The sequence below is a fragment of the Trematomus bernacchii genome, unplaced genomic scaffold (assembly GCF_902827165.1).
Source record: "Trematomus bernacchii unplaced genomic scaffold, fTreBer1.1, whole genome shotgun sequence".
Lineage (NCBI taxonomy): Eukaryota > Metazoa > Chordata > Actinopteri > Perciformes > Nototheniidae > Trematomus > Trematomus bernacchii.
This window is the reverse complement of record NW_022987792.1, coordinates 2654806-2662200: the sequence shown is the minus strand read 5'-3', so window position 1 is coordinate 2662200 and position 7395 is coordinate 2654806.

The window sequence follows — 7395 nt, the reverse complement described above, 5'->3', positions numbered from 1 at the left end:
TTCTACTTCAGATTTAGAGGTAGGATAGAAAATGTCGCCCCCTGCTGCTCCGGAGCCAGGTGGTCATTTACTGTAATGCAGCAACAATTCCTGAAAAACAGGAAACACTTCCTCATACTTTCTGTAAAATATGTGAAATATTTAAAAGAAATAGCTTAGACTATAAACAATACAAGTATGCTTTTTGAACTAGATTAAAAAAATGTCCCATGAAGATACATTTAAATATACTTTCAAGCTGTTTGAGCTGTTTTTATTTACACTTCACAGTAACTGGGTTTACTTCCTAAAGACCAGAGGTAGGAGAAGTACTCACATCTTGTACTTGAGTAAAAGTAGAAGTACTCAGATCTTGTACTTGAGTAAAAGTAGAAGTACTCAGATATTGTACTTGAGTAAAAGTAGAAGTACTCAGATCTTGTACTTGAGTAAAAGTAGAAGTACCAGAGTATAGGAATACTCTGTTACAAGTATTCAAAATGTTACTCAAGTAAAAGTACAAAAGTATTAGCACCAACATATACTTAAAGTACCAAAAGTAAAAGTAGTCATTGTGCAGATTGGTCCATTTCAGAATAATATATATGATCTGTTTTGATTATAATTATTGATGCATTAAACTAAAACTTAAAGGGGACCTATCATGCAAAATGCACTTTCTGATGTGCTTTATACATAAATATGTGTCCCCGGTGTGTCAGGGAACTCACGCAGCATCAGAAAATAAAACCCTCTCTCTTTTCCTCCGTACCCAAATCTCTAAAAACGGGGGAACAACGGAGCTGATCCAGATTTGCGTCCGATATGATGTAATATCTGAAATGTGGACCCACGGCCCTATCAGAAACGTTGCTATCAGAAACAATGCCCGACTGTTTTGGACGTAATATGGTCGGTGTTTACATTAGCATCGCTAACACTCAGAGCTAACCTGTACTGGAGAGCATGTGTGTGAAGAAGCAGGAAATAAAAAGGAACTCACCTTGTGGTATAACCGGCAAGAGAGAAAGCCTTTGAGCTCCATACTGTTTCAGAAACAATCCTTGATAATCCATGATATGGCGTTTCATCACCGCAGTATTTAGTTTAGACAGTAGCTGCCGGGTCCCGCATGAGCTCAGACCCCTTTTTTATTTTATCATTTTTTATTTTTTTAAAGCTTTATACCCAAATCAGCACTTTTGAAACAGGAAGTGAAATAGAGGGATATGAGGCATGGCTAGAATGGGTGATCTGTTTGGTATTTTGAGCAAAACACTTCAAAGACATGTTTTTTATATATTTGTATATATCTGAGACCTATGCTACTGCCTAAAAATAGCATGATAGGTGACCTTTAAGATAAAAGACAAACGCTGCATGCTTTGTTTCCTCTGATGTATGTAGTTGCTCTGAAATAAGCCTGAAACAATGAGTTATTCTGCATACGGGTGCTTTGTGAATACTCTGCTGCACAAAACACAGTCAATTGTTTATCTACAAGCGCCATCCTGTAACAAAATGTCCACAAAACTCTCTCAGGAACAAATGCTGTTCATGTACATTCCTCTCTTTTTCACAGCTTGTCTTACAGGAGACAAAAACAGGCTCATGTCTACTGCTACATGTTTGCGTACGTGTGTGTGTGTGTTTCAGTGTGTGTGTGTGTGTGTGTGTTTCAGTGTGTGTGTGTGTGTGTGTGTGTGTGTGTGTGTGTGTGTGTGTGTGTGTGTGTGTGTGTGTGTGTGTGTGTGTGTGTGTGTGTCTCCTCCTGACAGATGAACAGAGGTTTTGCTACGACAGGAGACACCTAACCGTTGTCTGACACTCATGTGCCAAACTCACAAAACAATACGAGCATTTTCTGGAAAACACAGACCCAGAAATAACTGAACGACCTGTCAGCTCCTCCTCCTCCTCCTCCTCCTCCTCCTCCTCCAAGACCAAAAACAACATAATACCAGGATTAATAGCAGTGTGCATTCAGTGTGTTTTGATATTTACACATCATCTCCGGGAGGAAAAGTCAGATTTCTCTGTTGAATGTGTGATGGAGAGACGGTTTGTGCTGCCCAGGTAAACATCCCTTCCTTTTTTCAGGATGTTCAGACACTGTGAACACAAACAGCTTCCACTCTGTGCTGGAAACAAATACATCTCCACAAAGGTCAATATAGTGACCGTGTATCCGGACGGAGAAACACAACATTTGTGCGGAGATGACGTCTGGTTATTTGACTAATGAAGCAAGATGATACACACTGTAGGGACACGAGAGGATTATGAGAGAAAGGACACAGACATGCAAAAGGCCCAAACTACTACTACTGTATTATGGCGCGTTTCCACTACAGCGCGGAGCACGGTTTAAGAGGGCTGTGACGTCAGCGGCTCGTCTTTGGTTGCGTTTCCACTTGGCCTAGTACCGGCCGGCGGGTCCTAATTCACAGTTTTTCTGGCCTCATAAAATCGTGGGTCTAGGGCCAGAGACAACGAGGCTGAGTCGGGCTGAGTATGCTAAACTAGAGAGAGCATCGCTGGCAAGGGGGCTACAACTACAACAAGATGGACATATTTGACCGTGATTTAATTGTAATACACGTTTCAAAATGATGCCGAAGTAACAACATACTGATACCGGTTAGTAAAAACCATGAATTAATGCTTTGTCAAGTCTGCAGACAGACGGCAGGCGAAAAACCTTTTAAAATGCGTGTTTTCTAAATGGAGATTGGCTAAGCTAACGCAGTATATGCTCCGACCGTCCACACTCACAACAACGGCCTATACAGACATAAATAAAGCAGCGACTGTATTCGCCATGACACAGACAGTCTGTGGTTTGTACTTGTTTAACTTTTCTCGAGTTTCTGAACATATATAAGGAGCTGTGAGCTCTGAGTGCTAACAGCTAACGGCTGTGTTGTTTTTCTGGGGTTCTCATTGAAGATGACGTCACGGCTCCGCCTACACTGCGTTACTATAGTAACTACCCCAGTTCCTAAACTGTAATGGAAGCGCAGCATGAAGTGAGTCGGCCCTGTTAAGGCCCAACGCGGCCAAGCAGTACCGAGCGTGGCCGAGGCCGACCGTGTGGTGGAAATGCGCCATAAGACATAGTTAACATAGCTTAACTAACATAGGTTAGTTATTTAACCTGTTAAGCCCGAGAGCCCCCGGTAGAGGGGGCTGCGGTTTCTTTCTTTCACGAAACTGTGTCTCAGGGCTTCTTAATATTTAAAAACCTATTAATGTGTCATACCAGATTAACGGGAAGAAACTGTGTTTTGTGGTCATTTCATGTCTTTTTGTAGTCAATTTAAGTCTCTTTTTTATTAATCTGGTGTCTTTTTGTACTCACATTGTCTCTTTTTGATTGATTTTGCATATTTTTATAGTACATTAAAGTCTGGTTGTAGTAAATGTTAGTCTCATTGTAATAATTGTGTGTCTTTTTGTATTCCTTCTGCGTGTCTTAATAGTTGATTTGTGTGATTTGTCTCTTTTTCATAATTTTCAAGTCACTTTTAAGCCATATTTTACCAAATTGTACATCTTTCTGTAGTCATTTTGAGTCTCTTCCTTGTTGGTACGTGTCCTCTTTGTAGTCATTTTGTAGTTAACAGCCAAGGGTTCCTGTTACTTTGGGCCCCGGTGCTTTTGCCTGCTAGGTTCATTCAGTTATTAATCCATGTAGAGAGCATGAACAACTTAAATCCAATGTTACATTGTGTACCCTGCTCATCAGAACCATGGAGGTCTCTGGGGTCAGGCTTGTATTGTCAGTTTCTGCAGTGTGTGTCGCTGTGGTCTCGCCTCTTGGCTCTGACTCGTGTTGACCGGAGTCTCAGACAGTCAGACAGCCTAGCACACACCTCCCTCACACACACACCTCCCTCACACACACATGTCCCTCACACACACACCTCCCTCACACACACCCAGAGATGGCAAAAGTACACACATCCTTTACTCAAGTAGAAGTACAGATACTCGTGTTTAAAAATACTCTGGTAAAAGTAGAAGTACTGACTAAACTTCTTTACTCAAGTAAAAGTAAAGAGGCTTTGAAATGTACTTAAGTAAAAAGTACCCATAACTTTGTGTCCTTGGGCAAGACACTTCACCCTAATTTGCTGTATTCACTGTTACATGTCTGATATGTGTAATATGTACTGTAATGTAAAAGGCTTTGAGCATTCGGAAAAGTGCTCTAATAGATGTAGTGGAGTAAAGTACTGATACCAGAACAATATACTTACAGTAAGTACAGTAACGAAGTATTTGTACTGTACTACTTCCCACCTCTGCACACACCTCCCTCACACACACCTCGGGCGTGAGGAAGACGTTGCTGAGGTCAGCAGTTTGCAGTCAGTCTGAGTGCAGATCTGTGGAATTTCTCTCCTTCTCGAGATCTCCAGCTTCACGCCCTGCAGACTCACTGTCCGTCAGCCTGCCCTGAGCAAACACACACACACACACACACACACACACACACACACACACACACACACACACACACACACACACACACACACACACACACACACACACACACACACACACACACACACACACACACACACACACACACGTTTGGGGAGATCTGAGGGTAGTAAACAGGTTTTAAGCTCAGGGTGATGAGGAAATCTGCAGCCTGTACATGCACTGAGATTTTGTTCTTGTTTGATACTTTGCCATGTTTTGCAACCACGCACATCGCAGAAGATCACCAAGTACAGTAACTCAATCCAGTACTTTTGACATGTAAAAAGTGGAGATGATTTTAGACGTTTAGAAAACTCGATTTTTTTAACCGATTTGATCACTTAGTATATTCATTTTGGAGAGGAAGCGACCTCTGCAGATAAATTGGCTTCTGGTAAACACAATGAATAATTCAGGAATCCTAAAAGTGAGAAACAGACTGCAAAAAGCCACACAAAACTTTGTAGTTTGAATTAAGAGACCCCGATGGTGTGCCTTTAAGTAGTGTGAGTACTTATTTTTCGTTACAGAGGGAGCAGAGGAGTTGGGTGGCCCTGATGTTAAGACAGACTGTGGAAGTGGTTCAGAAACAGATGGTGCAGAAAACACTCTGAATGACCTCAGCCCACACCTGCCAACGTAATTATTTTATAAACATCCTGAAAATATCAACTTCCATCGAGAATTTGCACGAAAGTTTCTGAAATGTGTCACCTTCAGCCGGAAAAAGGCTTCCATTGATGCCCACATTGTTGTTACTCTAAAGCAAACAAATAGAATATATACAGTTTATTATCTCTATATTTATCATTAAAAGATTACAGATAAAAAACATTTGGTTCTTTGTCGTAGTCTAAAGGTATTTGCACATTGTTTGCAAGGTTTTGTAAGAAAGGAAAAGCTCAAAATGGGTTTATTTGCAAGACCCAGAGGAAGTGGGATGACGAGACGTCTGGAGCAGACCCGGCGCCAAATAAACATGGTTTTTTGTATTTATAAAAAAAAATAAAAAAATGATAATTGTATTATAAATAAACTGTGAACTTTAATGCTCCGATGTATGTGATGTCAGATAGTAACTACAAACAAAATCGTAGGCTAAATTCATGTGTCTTTTGTGATTCGTCCACATTTAGACCAATCACAGCGTCACACTACTCTGCCGCCTATTCTAGATTAGTTTTTTATAGTGCATTCTGTAGACTCCCATTTCTGTTTTAAATTACAAAATGGACTTCAGAAATTGGCTTAAAACCACGAGTAGGTCTAAGGATTTATTAAAAATAAATTGCGATGAAAGAACTGCAGCCGATGGTGCTGCTGGCGACCCTGCACCTGCCGTTGCAGCAGCACGCCTTAATGTTACTAGCTTGACCTCGGCAAACCCCGGGGCTGAGTTACGCTAGTACGCACTGCATAATGTGGTGTCGCTCTGTATTATTATGTTTGCTGCTCCGGTCAACGGTTGCCCAAGTTTAAGCCCCACGCAAAGCTGTTGCTGTTTTGTTTTTATTTCAAATTTGTGCCTTGCTCATGAGTGACCAGTGTTTGTGCCGCCACGCACACAATGTTTCAAACGTGGTTTCTATGTTGCCCTTTATTTGTGTATTTATTTCTGTATTGATTTGCGATAGGTTTGCGTCTTTACGCAATGCTGTTGGCCATGCTGTTTGATACGATCTATATTGTGCCGCGGCCATACTTGCCAACCCTCCCGATTTTCGCGGGAGACTCCCGATTTCATTGCCCTCTCCCGGTTTCCTCCCGGGGTCATATTTCTCCCGCATTTCTCCCGATTTCTGACAAAATCAGATTTACTCAGGACTTTAATACAGCTACACCATTGGTTGGTTCCCATGGTAACGTAGCGGCGCAACTGAAAGTCTGAGAGGGTGAGGAAGATAGTCACAGCAAACAGAACAAGAATCGACAATTCTACCCTCTGCTCACTCCTTTCCTGCCAGCCCACACATATGGTGCTACAGGCCGCAAGGCAGTGCACTTACGACTACAATAAGCATGTTAATGTTAATCTAATACAGCTCCGGCGATCCACTAGCACCCCCCCCCCCCCACCCCCGCGGTGGTTTTGGAAATGCTCCCGATTTCTGAGGTCTCAAGGTTGGCAAGTATGGCCGCGGCACATGACGGTTTTGTGTGCCCTCCCATGAAAATCATATGCCCTCTCTGTAGATTTGTTCTGGCGCCGGGTCTGGTCAGGAGGAAACCAAAACTGCATCTTTTTTAAATGAATAAAGCTTAATGTGGCACGGAGAATCACAATACCCCCCTTACTTTGGTGTTCGCGGTCAAATTTGACCGGTCCTGTTTTAACTGCTATTACATTAACACAAAAACCATTCATCATCACCAAATTTCATTTAACACCCTTTCAAACTGTAAATATTGTATCAGACTACAGGTATACATGAACAACTGCAGTAAATATACAAAGAATAGACACTGAACATGCGTGTGCCAGGTGTGATCCATGTGGGGGGATGGGCACATAAGAGCGGGAAATGTGTCAAATTGTTCTGTGTGTGTGTGTGTGTGTGTGTGTGTGTGTGTGTGTGTGTGTGTGTGTGTGTGTGTGTGTGTGTGTGTGTGTGTGTGTGTGTGTGTGTGTGTTGGATTGCAAATAGCACTGCTGACAAACAGAGAGCCAAAGAAATGATTTACGTGAGTCTTTAATAATTTCCACATCCCCTTCAGACAGAGTATAATAATACATTTGGTGACAAAGTGCAAACAGAGCTCTGGAACATGGAGTTAATAAATGTTTTCTCAATCCCTCATCGGTAACACGACATGACAAACACTCAACAACACAACTGAGGTGAGAAGCCGCGTGTTCTCCTGTTTTAAAAGTGGAATCATGTCAGGTATTTCTCTGAGGTGTGTTATTCCTAAAGCATGTCAGAA